Source organism: Podarcis melisellensis, assembly GCF_964234715.1.
Source record: "Podarcis melisellensis genome assembly, chromosome: 8".
Lineage (NCBI taxonomy): Eukaryota > Metazoa > Chordata > Lepidosauria > Squamata > Lacertidae > Podarcis > Podarcis melisellensis.
The window spans coordinates 15,955,543-15,972,419 of NC_138540.1; the positions used below are offsets into that span (position 1 = coordinate 15,955,543).

At 48.3% G+C, this 16,877-nt stretch overlaps 1 protein-coding gene across 2 annotated transcripts in view; it reads right to left on the reverse strand.

Annotated features, from left to right (window-relative positions):
• Nucleotides 1-5,252, reverse strand: part of DISP3 (dispatched RND transporter family member 3) — a 101,764-nt gene extending 96,512 nt beyond the window's left edge. The window contains exon 1 of one of the 2 annotated variants that reach the window (XM_081923444.1): nucleotides 4,989-5,252. The gene's annotated coding sequence lies outside the window, so the exon portion shown is untranslated. The other variant, XM_081923445.1, reaches the window with a different exon arrangement.
• Between the last annotated feature and the right edge of the window lie 11,625 nt (nucleotides 5,253-16,877).

Genomic DNA, 16,877 nt, shown 5'->3' on the forward strand with positions numbered 1-16,877 from the left:
CAAACTGCTAAATTGGCAGGAGCAGGGACCGAGCAATGGGAGTTCACCCGTGGGGATTCAAACCGCCGACCTTCTGATTGGCAAGTCCTAGGCTCTGTGGTTTAACCCACAGCGCCACCCATGTCCCTCGGGAGAGGAATAGATGCCTCCTAACAACCCTCAGGACCCTTTACAAACTATAGTTCCCAGGGTGGTTTGGAGGGGTGGGGAGAAGTCATGACTGTTTAAAGTGGTATGATAGTGATTTAAATGCATGGTGCAGACAGGGCCTTATAAACAACATTCTGGATGGGATTGTTCGTTAAACTGGTCTGGGAATTGTAGCTCAGGGGAGGGAACAGGGAGTCTCCTAACAAGTCTCAGCACCCCTAACAAACAACAGTTCCCAGAATGCTTTTTGGGGAGACATGCCTGTTTAAAGTGTCATCATAGCATTTTAAATGTATGGTGTAATGTATCTGGGGTCTCCATTTCTGCCCCCCCCTCCCCGTGGGTCAGCCGCATGACTTGCAACTACCAGAAGCTGTGCATTCGGTGTATTGTGCTTAAGCCTGTGGAACTCCCTCCCACTTGAGATTAGACAGGCACGCTCTTCTGCTTAGCTTTCGGCGCACAACAAAGGCTTTCTCATTCCAGCAGGCATTTTAAAGTAGTGTCTGGTTTTACCGTGACTTTTTATTTCCTTTATTCTCTGCGGGGTTCATATTTACGGGCGCAGCTGAGACATGCTGATGATTACGCCCTATTTAAATAAATAATAGCACAAACCTAGATGGAAGCCTAGCAACTGAAGTCACTATTGCCTAGAAAAGGCCGGGAGAAACAGAATGAGAGTGAGAAAAGGGAGATTGATTTTCTTTGTCTTTTATCATACCGGGAAGCTTGTCATCAAATCTGGCTTTCTGCCTCGGAAGCGGAGGAATACAAATGGATGGACTGAAAAACTAGAATTCTTACCGGGGGGGGGGGGCAGAGAAGGGTTGACAGAGGCAGTGAGAGAAGACAGCACTGAAGTCCTGATGTGCGCTCCTTTCCACATAGCCAAGAAAAAACAAGTTACACATATTTCGCTTTAAGTAGGGCAACCTCTCAACCAGCAAATTCCGCCCCAGAGTCAGTGATACAGGGAATTTTCTAGGGAATTTCCTCCCCCAGAATTTCCTTCCCAATCCCCGTGGAATTTTATTTCCACTTATGAACTATTTATAGTCCATAGTTTATAGTTATGAACTATAAATAAATACATAAATTTCTAAATAAACCCTCCAGGAATTTGTCTAATCCTCTCTTAAAGCCAGCCAAGTTGGCAGCTATCCCTGCTTCTCGTGGGAGCAAGTGCCACAGTTTAAATATCTGTTGTGTGAAGGAGGACTTTCTCTTATCCGTCCCGAGTCTTCCAACATTAGCAGAGGTGATCACTTTTTAATCACAGGTATTTGCCGTATAATTTATGCAGGCTCGTAACAGGGAGGTGGGCAAGGTGAGTAATTAAGCACAGGTTTCGGGAGGAAAAACCAGACGGGAGAATTTTCATAATGAAGAAAGGGGATATTGGGAAGAGTTGGGGGCTGATCCTATGGTCACAGCTTTTAGGAAGCTCAGGAACATACATGGGTAGGTGTTGTGGGTGAAGGACCTGTGGTTAGATTTGCAATGCTGAGCTCATTAGGATAACTGAGAAGAACACACACACCACCTTTCCTTTCAAGAAGGAATACCAAGTGGGTCGTGGAACCGATAAAAGCTGGCAGCAAGATAACAAGAATAAAAATCAAGTTGCAAAAATAGAAGTGCTTATAATTGAAAGAGATCTTATTAAACATAAACAGCTGCATTGCAACACCAGTAATTAAAAGATGTAATAGGCGAGCCTATGAACACAGAATAACAAAACAGCAATCAGAGCAGGAGACTCAAGCCAGATCAGAGAAAGGTTCGTCAAAGCAGGTGTATCCTTGCAGCATGCCAGCACTGATGGGGCCGCTCATATTTCAACGGAGAGGGCATTCCACAACACTGGCACTACCAGGGAAAAAGCCCGCTTTCAAGTTACCGCAAGCTGATAATCACCAGGCACTGGCAAACGTAACTGGGTTGCATTTCTTGATCTTAATGCCTTTATGGGCCAGACGGTCAATTCTTGTTGCACACAAACACACACTCCTGCAAGCTAGCCGAGTTTGATTCCGATGGCAGGGAAGATAAGGGGAGACACAACACTAGCTTTCAAATGGGTGAATGGCTGCCACACAGAGCATGGGAAGCTTATACCGAAATGAAACCACTGTCCCACCTAGCTCAGTACTGTCCACACTGATTGGCAGCAGCACTCCAAGGTTCCGACAGGGGCTTCCCCAGCCCTAGTGAAGGACGGAACCTACGAGCTTTTGCGTGCAAAGCAGGTGATCTACTGCTGAGATCCCCACCGGAAAGAAAATAAGATTCCAGTCATCATGGTTCTGACTGGGATGACTCAGACGGGGACAAATGAAGCTAGCTGCCCGATACAGAATCAGACCACTGGTCCAAAGAGCTTCGTATTGTTTACACTGACTGGCAACAGCTCTCCAAGGGTTTAAGGCAGCTTTCTGTGTTTGTACAACTTCCACATCGCCTGCCACTCCACTTTCTCTGTGGGAAACCACAAACATAGCCAGACACCCAAGCAGGACGATGTCTGGAGGGAGCTGGCGGGGGGGAGGGAAACCACAACTAATCCCACTGTCACCCAAGAGATGCTGCCTTATCTCAAGTCAAGACAATTAGCCCATCTAGTAAGAGGTGTTCGACAGTGGAAAGGACTCCCTCAGGAGACGGTGGACTCTCCTTCCTTGGAGGTTTTTAAGCAGAGGTTGGATGGCCACCTGTCATGGATGCTTTAGCTGAGATCCCTGCATTTCAGAGCGTTGGAGTAGATGGCCCTTGGGGTCCCTTCCAACAGTCCTATGATTCTAGTTCCATACTGTCAATACTGACTAGCAGAAGCTCTCCAGCCTTTTTTTAATCTCCCCAGCCCTGCGCAGAACCTGAATCTGGGGCCTCCCCCCCCACATGCAAAACGTGTTTTCCTAACACTGAGCTCAGACCCTTTCCCTTCAAAATAACACAAGGTTCTAGTCCTCATCAACTCAGAAACAAAGGAGGCTGCCTTATGTACTCTTGGCATATCAGTGGTATACAAAATAATAGTAATGATAATAATAATAATAATAATAATAATAATAATAATAATAATAATAATAATTGAATGTGACCCAATGGTCCATCAAGCTCTGCACTGCTCACTCCAGGACCAATTTCAAACAGTTTTCTCCAGAACTAACTGGAGATGCCAGGGATCAAACCTGGGGACATCCTGCATGCAGAGCAGTTCCTCTCCCACTGAGCCATGGCTGGATCAGGCTAGCTTGCCACCTATCTCTTTATATCCTCCCCGCTTTCCACAGCTACCAACCAGACACTTCTGGGAAGACTATAAGCAGAAGGTGAAGGCAACAGCGATCTGCTAGGCAGGCTCCACATCATCAAACACATGCCAGTGAAATATCCACACTTCATAAAACATATTTGCTCGGTTCAGAGTCTTTAAATAAAGCAAGCAGGTGAGAGCTTTTACCCGGCGTCGGCACATAGGAAGTACAACAGATCAGACCACTGGTCATTTAGCTCAGGACTGTCTGCCCTGACTGGCCATGGCTCTCCAGGTTTTCAGAGAGGGGACAATCTCAGCACTAACCTGGAGATTCCAGGGATTGAACCTGCAACCTTCTGCATGCAAAGCAGATGCTCTACCACTGAGCTATGGTCTTCTTCTGCAGGAGAGCCGTATTGGGAACTGGGGAAGTGACCCCCCCCCCATTTAGTGAGCTTCTAATTGAGGAGTGCCGTTCTTCATGTTACTGAAAGCTTTGAATTAGTGGTCCTTTGCCTCCCTTGGGATACCCTCTCTCCACCAGTGCTGTTTCACACATCTTCATTTTTCCTCCACCTCTCGCTTTACTCCATAAAGTTGTTGTTTTTTAAATATCAAGTTTGATTCCTACCTCTTGGTTGGACACAGGATCACTTTTGTTTAGCTGAAGCCGGCAGAAGATGGCAAGGGGGAAACTTCTCTTCTCAGCAGAAGCTGGGGTGGTGGTGGTGGGGTGCCGCAAACAACCTCCCACAAAGCACACACGCCACAACACTCTTTTGAGCCAGGATCAGGGCACCAGCCTCCTCCCTCCCTCTAGAGCAAAGGTGCCAGAGAAATTTAATCTCTAGGCAGATATGAAGGGGATCCCAGAAGGCACACCCCACTAATAAACAAACAAAACCCTTAGCAAGCAAAACACTCCTTTTTAAAGTATGGGTACACTTAGAATCACAGAAAGCAGGATAACCTTAATGCCTCACAAGCATTAGGCTATAATTCTCCACTCCCACCATAGCTACAGTGTAGAAAACACATTGACCCCCCCCCCCAAAAAACCCATAGATAATGACAAAAAAAAAACCCCTTGGGCACAGATTTGAGGCCAACCTCTGATTTTATATTATGCTTTTGAATTTTTGTAAGTCGCTTAAAGGTTCTTTATATTGCATTGCGAGTAAGAATTCAAAATAATAATAACCTCCAATGCAGACTCAGGATAAACCACCCGCCCTCCAGCTACGAAGACTTAGGAATGCCAGTTAGCACTTGGGAATCAATGGATACCACTAATGGGCACACACAAACACCCCTTCTCTCTCTCCAGTTAAAATACAGAAAGCTTGCTCACTCTCTAGGAACAGGTATATAGCCTAGCCTCCGCCCCCCTTCCCCCAAAAATACATAGGGCATAAATTCAACCAGGGAAATCTGCCTCTCCGTCCCGACCAGCAAAGCGATCTCCACTACAATCGCTGGCTCAGAAGCGGGCAACAAATAAGGCACCCACCTCCCACAAAATAATTATAATAAATCTGAAGGCACTCCGTTGCAGAGCACGACCAGAGACCGCTACCTCTTTAGTGCTGGTGTGAGGGCGCTCAAGGGACCACTCCCTCAAGCAAAGGAGAGGTGGGGAGACACCACGGGACAAAGGCGCCTTCCCCCAGCACGGCCAGGGCGCGCGTAGGCAAGTCAGGCAGACACCCACCCGCGCTCCTCTCTCCAAGCGCCACGCCGGGAAGTAGCGCCCAGCTCACAAGCTTCCACCGGCTCCTGCCGCAGCTTTTTATACTCCGCCTCGGCTGTTCGGCTTCCGAGAATCCTGGCCTCTACCAACGCCTCGCCTGCAGGAGGGGAGGCAGAAGGGGCGCCGAATCCTTTCCCGGATTGTGCGCCTCCTGCGTCCGGCTCGCCTCCGGCTTCTCCAAACTGGAGAGCTTCGCGCGCAAGTGGGATGGAGGTGGGAGTGTATTTCATTTACGCACGACCCTCGCCTCCCCCTGCGAGGACGGGCGCGATGGTATGGCCTTTTGAGTGGCAGGGAGGAGGAGGAGCCCTCGGCGTGGAGGGGGAAAGGGAGATTTTAAGCAGGGGGGAGAAGAAGGGGGGAAAGTGGGGGGGGGACGGGTCTTTGTATAGTAGGGGTAAAATGCTTTTCGACAGTGGCTGTGGGCATACAGATGTTGCCGAACTACAATTCCCATCATCCTTTACTGGGCTGATTCATTATTTTATTTATTGCTTTTCTATCCCAGCTTTTTTTTTCGAAGGAGCTCGGGGCAGTTGAACAATCCTTCCCCCCACATTTAATCTCCGCAACAACCCTGTGACGTACTTTAGGCTGAGAGACAGGGACTGGCCCAAAGTCACCTAGTGAGCCTCATGGCCGAGTGGGGATTTGAACTCTGGTCTCCCAGGTCGGGTTCTAGTCTGGCATTCTAACCACTACATCACACGCGCCTTCTATAGAAGTTAAGAGTTCAACCTGGAGGGCCACGAATGCCTGCACGACCCTGTTCTGTGTTCGGTAGTTCGAGTTTCAGTACCTAGGACAGCTCCGAGCACGTCACTTTTCCTAGTCCTTTCTGGATATGGCGATTGAACCTGGGACCTTCTGCGTGCAAAGTAGAGGCTCTGCCACTCATGCTAGACCTCCTATGATCTTCAGAAGAATATCTTTTTCCTGTGCTGGGGAGCCTGTGGCCTTCCAGATGCCGCTGGACTCCAACCCCCATCCTCCTTGGCTATTGGGACCGATGGGAGTTGGAGTCCAATGACACCATTCTGGAGGACCACACAGGTTCTCAACCTCTGCTCTGCATGCTTCTTTAGAATCCCTATGGATCTCTAAGGCTTGCATCCAAGTAGGCATGCTTAGGGCTCAACCTGCAAGTTTATGCATTGCAGAGTTAGATTTTGTATGAGTCAGGGAAAGCTATGCAACGAATATGCTAGACAAGCAGCTTAGTGGCTGCCACAGAGAGAGCCCTTTCCCAGACAACCGTAGCCCGCCCTTCTGAGGATGGCAGAATAGGAGTCCTCTCTGCTGATATTAACACACTAATGCAGCCTTTCTCAACCTTAGATCTGCAGGTGTTGTTGGACAGCAACACCCATCATCCCTAGCTAGCAGTGGTCAGGGATGATGGGAGTTGTAGTACAACAAAATCTGGGGATCCATGGTTGAGAAAGGCTGCTCCAGAGGTTCTGTAGGCATAGAGGTAGGAGAGGAATATTCCAGGTTTGAAACCCTGGAGAGTGACTGCTGCCAGTGGGCATTGATGGCGGTGTAAGTATTTCTCCCACCCCTCACTTAATCCCCACAACAACCTTGTGAGGTAGGTTAGGTTGAGAGCCACAATGAATCAATGGGCCTTACAAACTTAGGCTCATAAATTTGAATGTGCCTACTCTCTTGATACAACCCTTTGTCAATGGCAGCTGCAATAAGGCTTAAAAACAGCCTCCTATTCGAACAGGGGTGTGTGAGTGTGACAGGGGATGTTAAGCCCATATGCAGCAGATGGAGCTGTTTTTGGCTGGAGCTTTAACCCTTTCCTCCCCATATGTAAAGACCCCTGAAACACACAAAAGACCGAGCATGCTTGTCCTGGTCTGACACTCTAACCACTACACTATACTGTTCCTGTGGAAGTCTGGCCAGAGAACTGTCTGCAGCCATGGGCCTTGGAAACTTAGAAAACTCTGGGTTGCCACCCACAAACTTTTACTTGGCATCGACCCATTGAAATAAGTAAAGCTAAGTGAGAGCCATCAATTTCAGCATGCTTACTCTGAGTAGGGCAAGCATTGGAGGCAGCCTTCCCTTCTCTTGCCTGCTGGTTTGGGAGGTGGGGGTGCATTCCCTGGGGAAGTCAGTGGAGAGATGCCTGCAGTCTATAATCGCCTGATGTATCAGGGCTGCGCAGTGTCAAATGCTGAGTAATGAGAAATTTAATGAAGAGAGATGAGACGAGGATGAGTTTTAAGCTGCAGCGGAGGAGGGTGAGAGAGCGAGAGCAGCCCCCACCCCACCCCCAGCATCCTTGCATCATTTAGTCCTCCTGGTAAACCAGCCGGCATGCAGCCTGTCCTCTGACTCAGACGCCACTTGCTCCGGCTCTGGAAATCATGTGAATCTTGAGTCATATGTTTGATTGAATATATAGAGACAAGTGGCAAGGCGAAAAAAGGCTGGAAGGTGATTGTGGGAAACATTCCCCGGGGCCTAGGGACATGAAGGTGTGGGGAGTGAATAAGGGGCAGTGGGCTTTAGCAAGGAGTAAGGGGAAAGAAGGACACAGGTGGTGCTGTGCGTTAAACCACAGAGCCTAGGACTTGCTGATCCGAAGGTCGGTAGTTCGAATCCCCGTGATGGGGTGAGCTCCCATTGCTTGGTCCCTGCTCCTGCCAACCTAGCAGTTCGAAAGCACGTCAAAGTGCAAGTAGATAAATAGATACCACTCTAGTGGGAAGGTAAATGGTGTTTCCGTGTGCTGCTCTGGTTCGCCAGAAGTGGCTTAGTCATGCTGGCCACATGACCCGGAAGCTGTACGCTGGCTCCCTCGGCCAATAAAGCGAGATGAGCGCTGCAACCCCAGAGTCGGTCACGACTGGACCTAATGGTCAGGGGTCCCTTTACCTTTACCTTAAGGGGAAAGAGAGTCTTCAGGAAGGGGGTTGTTGAGCAAAATGAGGAGGGGCATCAGCCTCATGTATGTCCAAGAGACAGGAAGCAGTTGGGACAAAATCTCACATAGGACTAGCAACATTAGAGGCCCTACAGAACCTCCCAGGTGCCAAGATAAGCAGAGAGAACCCTCTTGGCAGTTCCTCTGCCCTCAAAGGCTCGGGGAAGGGAATGGCCTTCTCTGGGGTAGCCCCTAATCTGTGGAACACTTGGGGTAGCCCCTAATCTGTGGAACACTCTCCCAACAGAGAAGCATCTGGCACCATCATTATACAGCTTCTGGCAAATGCTGAAGACACACCTTTTCATCCTGGCTTTATGACACTTGAGGTTATGTTTTTGAGACCCACTTAATTTTAATGTTGTTTTAAATTGTTTTTAATATTGTGTTTTAATTGTGTAACCCATCCTGGTATCTTAGTGCAAAGGGTAAAGGTAAAAGTAAAGGTACCCCTGCCCGTACGGGCCAGTCGTGTCTGACTCTAGGGTTGTGTGTCCATCTCACTTAAGAGGCCGGGGGCCAGCGCTGTCCAGAGACACTTCCGGGTCACGTGGCCAGCGTGACATCACTACTCTGGTGAGCCAGAGCCGCACACGGAAACGCCGTTTACCTTCCCGCTGGTAAGCGGTCCCTATTTATCTACTTGCACCCAGGGGTGCTTTCGAACTGCTAGGTTGGCAGGCGCTGGGACCGAGCAGTGGGAGCGCACTCCGCCGTGGGGATTCGAACCGCCGACCTTTCGATCGGCAAGTCCTAGGCACTGAGGCTTTTACCCACAGCGCCACCCACGTCCCAGTGCGAAGGGTAGATGATAAATAAATAAACATAATGATATAATTGAGCTAAAGAAAGTCTAAGCAAGACCCCCAACCACCAAAATACAGTCTTTTTTGTTGCTAAACAGAACATGAATTTGTGAATTCGGAGTCAAGTGCAAGATTCAAAGACAGGGAAGGGTTGGGGCAGAACCTCACTCAGGACTAGCGACATGAGAGGCACAGCACTGTAATAGGTATCTATCCCCTTGAACACCCCTAGGACCTGACTGGCCTCAGTGCAGGGATCATGTGAATATTTAGCTGATAAAATATTGAATGATAAAATATACATACAACAGAGGCAAATAGGAAAGGAGGGGCAGACATAATCTGCACACGTGTGATGCAGCAAGGACCTGGGGGCCGCTGTTGCCGAAGGCAAGGGGCTGCTCCCACTTGCAACCCTCACTTTCCCCAGAATTTATCTTTCAGTTGTAAAGAGAATTACATGTCACCTTCAGGGCAGCGTTTGGGTGCACATCCTTGGATACTGAGATGTTGGCTCAGTGGTATCTACTTTGCATGCAAAAGATCTCTGGTTCAGTCTCCTGCATCTCCAGACCCAGGGCTTTGATGTGAGTACCACCATATCTCTCTCTCTCTCTCTCTCTCTCTCTCTCTCTCTCTCTCTCTCTCTCTCTCTCTCTCTCCAAGGTGCTGAATCCTAGTAGCTAGAAACCAGAAGAGGGGGAGAATGCTCTTGTGCTTAGGTCCTACATGCAGGATTCCCATAAGGGACATCTGGCTGGCCACTGTGGGAACAGGACGCTGGGTGTGATGGGTCGCTTTGGGCCTGATCCTGTTCAACTCCACATGGGGAATATAGAGAGCATTTAGGGGCCAAATGGAGAATGCGGCAGTGCAGTCAAGCGAGTGGAACCCCTGTGGGTGTGAGGGACAGTGATCAATCAATCAAACAGAGAGGCCAGTAAACAATCTTAAATTAGCATGCACCACAATGCCCCCATACTCCACTTGCAATGCAGCTGTTGGTAATGACTCCAGCAAAAAGCCTCAGGCAGCCTCACAGATGTCCCAAACTCGCCCCAGGAAGGACATCTCCTCACCTGTGGCCCTGCAATCTTCTACCACGTTCCAGTTATGAATACCTCAGTTTTCATCCCTGGACCATTTCCTTGGGATTTGGCGTTCTGGATTAAGCAAGACAATACAAAGAATGTGTGATTTGTCGCATCGTTTTAGTCCACAATTGTAGATTTATATTATTTGAGCCCAATTGTTCACTGATCTGTTGGAATCCTGTGTAATAAAACACACACACACCCAAAAACCCACCACCACATTGCATGAACATAGGAAACTCTGCCTTATATTGATTCTGATCATTGGTCCATCTAGCTCAGTATTGTCCACACTGACCAGCAGCAGCTCTCCAGTATTTCAGGCAGGGAGTCTTTTCCCATCCCTGCCTGGAGATTGAATCTGGTACATTCTGCATGCAGAGAAGATGCTCTACTCTACTGCAAAGTGACATTCCTGGTCTGAGTCCAGTCTGAGGTCGATGGTGCAGTATGGAGGCTGTCCATCAAGGCTGTAGCTGGATCCAAGGCGGGGGGTCGGGTGGGGTCAGGAACTCTGGCAGACGAGCAGGACAGGGTGCAGGCAGGAACAGGCTAGCAACAACGTTGCTCCCACAACCTGGGACTGGGGCTGACTGGCTTTTATCTGCCCCAAGGCATCAGGCAGCCCCGGTCCACAAGTGACTCGCCTCTCCTGGCCTGGAGGCAAGCACTCCTCCTGCAGGAACTTAGTTCCCTCTGCGTCTCTGCCCAGAGCCTCTGCAGATCAGGAGAGGCTAGAGGGTTACCAGACCCAGAGGCAACCTCACCTTCCCCTGACGGAGCTGGGAGTGGAGCACCTGCAGGCAATGGGTCCTCCATCACCTCCAGAGCATATTCAGCTAGTGTCTGCTCCTGAGGATCCGGCACAGGTGAGGACCCTTCAGGCTCAAGCCCCAGCCTTGGCTCAGCTGGTCCTGGAGGCAGGGACTCCTGTGCAGGTTGGGATTCCTCAGGTTCAGCCTCCGAGTCCCAGGCCATCACATTTCCAAGCATCCTTTTGACAGTGGTGGGCAGAGCCTGAGAGAAAAGTGGGTGAAGCAAGGGATGTGACTCTTCCCTTTACACAGTAGACTCCGTTTCAGACTCAGAAAAAGCAGAGATCTTCATGCATGCAGGATGAGGGGCACATTCCAGCCTGGCCAATGGATTAGGATGGGCCTAGAACAAGGCTGGCAAGAGGTGTGCCCAGGGGATGGGACGTGGTTTAGGGAGAGGTCCAAGGGCTGGATTGGGAGGCTGAGAAAGCCCGAGGTTCTCAATTCCTAATGAATATCTAAAAAAGGAAATGCCCTAGGATTTTGGATAGGAAGGAAAAAAAACATTTATTAATCTATAGCTGAGAACTCAGGATAAAACAGCTAGAACAGTAGCTACCAAACTGGGGAGTACCACCCCCTGAGGGGAAGTGGGATTCCCAGGGGAGGCACTAAGAGGCAAGGGGGCTGCAGGTACCCCTGGAGCTGCAAAAGACTACGTATCAGACTTTGAAAAGCTGGCATCACTGGACCAAGTTCATCAATTAATGAAACTTATTGGATTTTGAATAAACGTGCAATTAACTTACTGTTTTGAATTATATTGTGTTATTATCTTCCTTAGTGAGTTGTGCAAAGCACTATTCTGAATAATGCTTTTTACAGGGTAGGGAGCACTGGGGATGAGTTTAAGGAACTAAGGGGGTTTGGGAACCACTGAGCTGCAAAGATGTACTTTGCCTCCCCCCCCCATGTCCCTTTCCCCCCAATCTTTCTTGCCGCCAGTAAAGGATGGGTGATCCTGCACCCATCCCAATTTTATAATTGTTGCTCTCTGTCACCAACTTCCTCCATTTCCCATGATCCCCGGCCAACTTCTTCATCATCATCCTCACAATGGCCTTCACCTTCATCTTTCCTGACAGAATGAAATCTGGTTGGCCACCTAGCCCGGTGGTTTTTTAAATTTATGGTTCCATTTGGAGCTCCTGGTGGTTTGTCTAGGCTGTGTGACACCGCCTGAGCAATCTTCCCCGTTCAGGTCCTCATTACCAGGGTGTTAAATAACACCAAGGAGACTCTCTCGAGCCCTGTAAATTCTGTCTGGGGGACAGCCAGCCTCCGCGAGGTCTATTATTCCCTGATTGTCTGAAAGGCTTTGGAGTTCTTGGCCCGCTGTCACCAGCCAGCGAAGCAGAACGAAGAGCAAAAGGCAAATACCAAACTCCAAATGCATATTTTGAATTATGGAGATCTTGAGTAGACTGGCACTTGAGCGATGCTTTCGTTCAAGGGAATGACTCTGGCTGCTAGCTTCCTCCTCCTCAATCTCAGTACAGTGGTACCTCCGATTAATAACTTAATTCATTCTGGAGGTTCATTCTTAACCTGAAACTGTTCTTAACTGGAGGTACCACTTTAGCTAATGGGGCCTCCCGGTGCTGCTGCACAATTTCTGTTCTCATCCTGAAGCAAAGTTCTTAACCTGAGGTACTATTGCTGGGTTAGCGGAGACTGTAACCTGAAGCGTCTGTAACCCGAGGTACCATTGTTTTGCCCTTGTAGAACTCAGCAGGGAGGAGGAGGACAGAGACAAAACTAGAATGTGTAAGCTCTGCTTGTAAATAGCTCTGACGCAATGGAAAGAAGAATGAGTTCAGGACTTCAGGTAGGGTCTGACCAAGGCAGAATAGAGAGGTTTTCATGTTTTTGAAGATCAACTCTAGAGTTGCAACATGTTCAGAAAAGGACCTGGGTGTGTGTGTGTGTCGTGTTCCCTACCATTTTTACACAGACACATGCACACACAAATAGAAATCATTTGGAAAGATTGAAATACAGGCAATAAGTACTTATCAAACTAAAATTTAGTTCACTGCTTTAATGGCATAGGCGCAACCTTCATAACTTAATATAGAAATAAATATACATTTGGCCATGAAGCCCCCTGGGGCAGTCAGGTTAAAAATACAGCAAGTTGAGGATACTTGATTCTAGTGTCTCCAAACTTGATCAAAGGCCAGCACAAGAAGGCAACAGCAGTGTAGAGATGAGAAGACCTAGTGTCAGGGAATGGTCTGAAGACGAGGACTGGGGAGTGCATTCTATGGCAGACCAGCTTCTCTCTGATGGAGAGCTGGAGGGGGAAGAGTCTCCTCCCCCCCTCTTGTCCACAACATGTTCAGAAGCAGAGAGAGAGAGGCAGAAACTGAACAGCTTAGGGAGGAGTTGCACAGCTATGAGATAATGACAAGGGAACCAGAAAGGAGGGGGCAACTAGTTGAGATGCCACTTGAGAGTGTGGGGCACCACCACCACCATGGACTTGGAGGTCCGAATGTATCAGAGAGCAAAGGAGTCAGAGGGAGGGAGGAACTTCATGTTGGCGTCTAAAATGCTGCAGAAATCAGAAGGAGGATTTGGTGTAGCCAACTGCCCTCCTTGCGGAGAGCTGTGTATTTGTGCTTGCAACATGATGCTGTGATAAATAGATCAACTGCTCGTTAATTCTTATCTGTGAAGTTACTGAAGGGAGAGAAGGACTCTCCACGCCTGACACCTAGGGGAGAGTCTCTGGTCCTCGTGATAAAAGTTGTCACCAAAGCTGAGCCATAGGCAGCCATTGGGCTCTGGCTCCCCCTACTGTTGACCTCCTTGCCTTCCTCCCCACCAGTTCCTATGGGCCCCAGTCACCACTGCATTCAAGGTCCCTTCCAGCATTACAGCTCTAATTCACAATTCTTGCAAGAGATTCGAATGGGGATATAATATCCAGAAGCAATTATCCCCAACTGTTTCCTTTGCAAGCCACCTTTCTGCGACAAGATTATACACCTTTTGCCATGCATGCCTGCCTCCTCCCACTTAAGATATTTTTCTCCCTCCCTGCCTTGAAAAGGGATTCTGTCACCCAAGACTCATTTGCATTCCCCAAACACCCATTTCTGGCTCTTCTCCTATCGGAATCCTCCCCCTCGGCTTCTCTCTCCTCTGTTCTCAGAAAGGCACACTTGGCAAAATTGCACAGTGCTTATTGCTACATGTTGATGCTGTGAATACCGATTAACATTCCAGAGCCTTCACTTGTAAAAAAAAACACACAACACACCCTATAATAATAATAATAAATCAACAAGAGAAACCAGAATAATATGACAACCCAAATATTCACTGGCAACCTGAATATGGGGATGGATAAAAGCAGGCAAGGGGTGTTTGTAGGATGAATACGACCCTGGTTGAGCAGGGGTAAGTAACCCAAGGCCCGGGGGCCAGATGTGGCCCAATCGCCTTCTAAATCCGGCCTGCGGATGGTCTGGGAATCAGCATGTTTTTGCATGAGTAGAATGTGTGTTTTTATTTAAAATGCATCTCTGGGTTATTTGTGGGGCATAGGAATTCGTTCATATTTTTTTCCAAAATATAGTCTGGCCCACCACATGGTCTGAGGGACAGTGGACCGGCCCATGGCTGGAAAAGTTTGATGACCCCTGCTGGTTGAGTTAGATTCCTTTAGGGGTTACCTGTGGATACTAATTGTGAAGGCCATGTTATACCTCCCTTGTTGGAGGCAGTGAGCTCCTAAAAAAAGAGAAAAAAGTAGCATGAACACCAACAACTGGGAATCACTGGCCTGTGAGCGCTCCATTTGGAGAACAATTGGAGTTTGCCTTTAGTAAAGGTGTCATGGGCTTTGAAGACTCTCGAACTCAGGACGAAAGGGAGAAATGTGCTAAGAGGAAGACACGCTTGGCAAACTCACCGTGATCAACTCCTGCCCAGAAATGTACGTCCCCACTGTGGAAGGACGTGTGGATCCAGAATTGGTCTCCACAGTCACCTATGGACTTACTGTTAAAACCGTGTTTATGGAAGACACTCGGCCACGAGGGATCGCCAAAGAAGAAGCAGCTCCTGAATGCTAGTTGCTGGGAATCACAACTAAGGAGATCTGTGGTTGAGCGCCAGTCCTTCTTGCAAGTGTCCCATGATTCATTTATTTCACAAAATTTATATACTGCTTATCAGAGAAAAGTCATTGTTAATCATAGAACTGTGCCGTTGAAAGTTCAACCCGCTGCAGTGCAGGAATCACAAACCTTGCCAGATGGCCTACCAAAAAATGTCACTTTCCTTAAACTACTAGAAACATAAGAGGACCTGCTCAATCAGCCCAATGGCCTATCTAGTCCAGCATGCTGCCCTCATAGTAGCCAACCAGATCTCCCTGTTGGGAAGATTGCATTCGGGATCTGAGCAAAACAACAACAACAACAATTTATTATTTATACCCCACCCATCTAGCTGGGTTTCCCCAGCCACTCTGGGCGGCTCCCAACAGAATATTAAAAACACGATAAAACATCAAACATTAAAAACTTCCCTAAACAGGGCTGCCTTCAGGTGTCTTCTAAAAGTCAGATACAGTGGTACCTCGGGTTACATATGCTTCAGGTTACATACGCTTCAGGTTACAGACTCCGCTAACCCAGAAATAGTACCTCGGGTTAAGAACTTTGTTTCAGGATGAGAACAGAAATTGAGCGGCGGCAGCGAGAGGCCCCATTAGCTAAAGTGGTACTTCAGGTTAAGAACAGTTTCAGGTTAAGAACAGACCTCCGGAATGAATTAAGTTCTTAACCCGAAGTACCACTGTAGTTGTTTATTTCCTTGACATCTGATGGGAGGGTGTTCCACAGGGCGGGTGCCACCACCGAGAAGGCCCTCTGCCTGGTTCCCTGTGACCTCACTTCTTGCAGTGAGGGAACCGCCAGAAGGCCCTTGGTGCTGAACGATGGGATGGAGATGCTCCTTTAGGTATTCTGGGCCGAGGCCGTTTAGGACTTTAAAGGTCAGCACCAACACTTTGAATTGTGCTCGGAAACATACTGGGAGCCAATGTAGGTTTTGGTCCAGTATATCTGAAGGAGTGTCTCCACCCCCATCATTCAGCCTAGACACTGAGATCCAGCACCAAGGGCCTTCTGGCGGTTCCCTCACTGTGAGAAGTCAAGTCACAGGGAACCAGGCAGAGGGCCTTCTCTGTAGTGGCACCTGCCCTGTGGAATAACCTCCCACCAGATGTCAAAGAGAACAACGACTACCAGACTTTTAGAAGACATCTGAAGGCAGCCCTGTTTAGGAAAGCTTTTAATGTTTGATGCATTACGGTATTTTAATATTTTGTTGGAAGCTGCCCAGAGTGGCTGGGGAAGCCCAGTCAGATGGGTAGGAATAAATAAATTATTATTATTATTATTATTATTATTATTATTATTATTATTATTATTTCAGGTTATATGGTCTCGGCAGCCACTCCCAGTCACCAGTCTGGCTGCCGCATTCTGGGCACTCTGCCCCCTTGCAGGATCTAGGAACTGGCTTTCAGAAGCATCACTGCCCCTGGCCATGGAGGCAGAGCTCAGCCAGCATGGCTAGCAGTCATTAATAGCCCTGTCCTCCTTGCATTTGTCCAGTTCTGTTTAAAGCCATCTAAGGGGGTGGTCCTCACTGCCTCCTGCTGGAGGGAGTTCCATAGCTTAGCTACGGGCTTAGATGATTTAATTAAGCAAAAGAGAAAGGAAATGTGAAATTGCGGAATGGCTTGCTTCAAAATGGTGATTCCACAGGCACCAATTAGCAATGGCCAATGTTAGGCAGGAACCCTTCATTACAGGAACATTTGCTGGAGGAGAAAAAATAAATACCAGTCACTGCGTAACTGCATTCTAGACACAAAAACACAGTGGAAGACATGACAACTAAACATTTCTCTCTCTCCGTCCCTGTCTCTCCGACTCTGCTCTGCAATACTTAAACACTTGGGGAGGATTTTTCTTTTCTTATTTTTTATGGCCACTGCAACAAATTGAATGTTTGTCAAACGGCAAGAGATA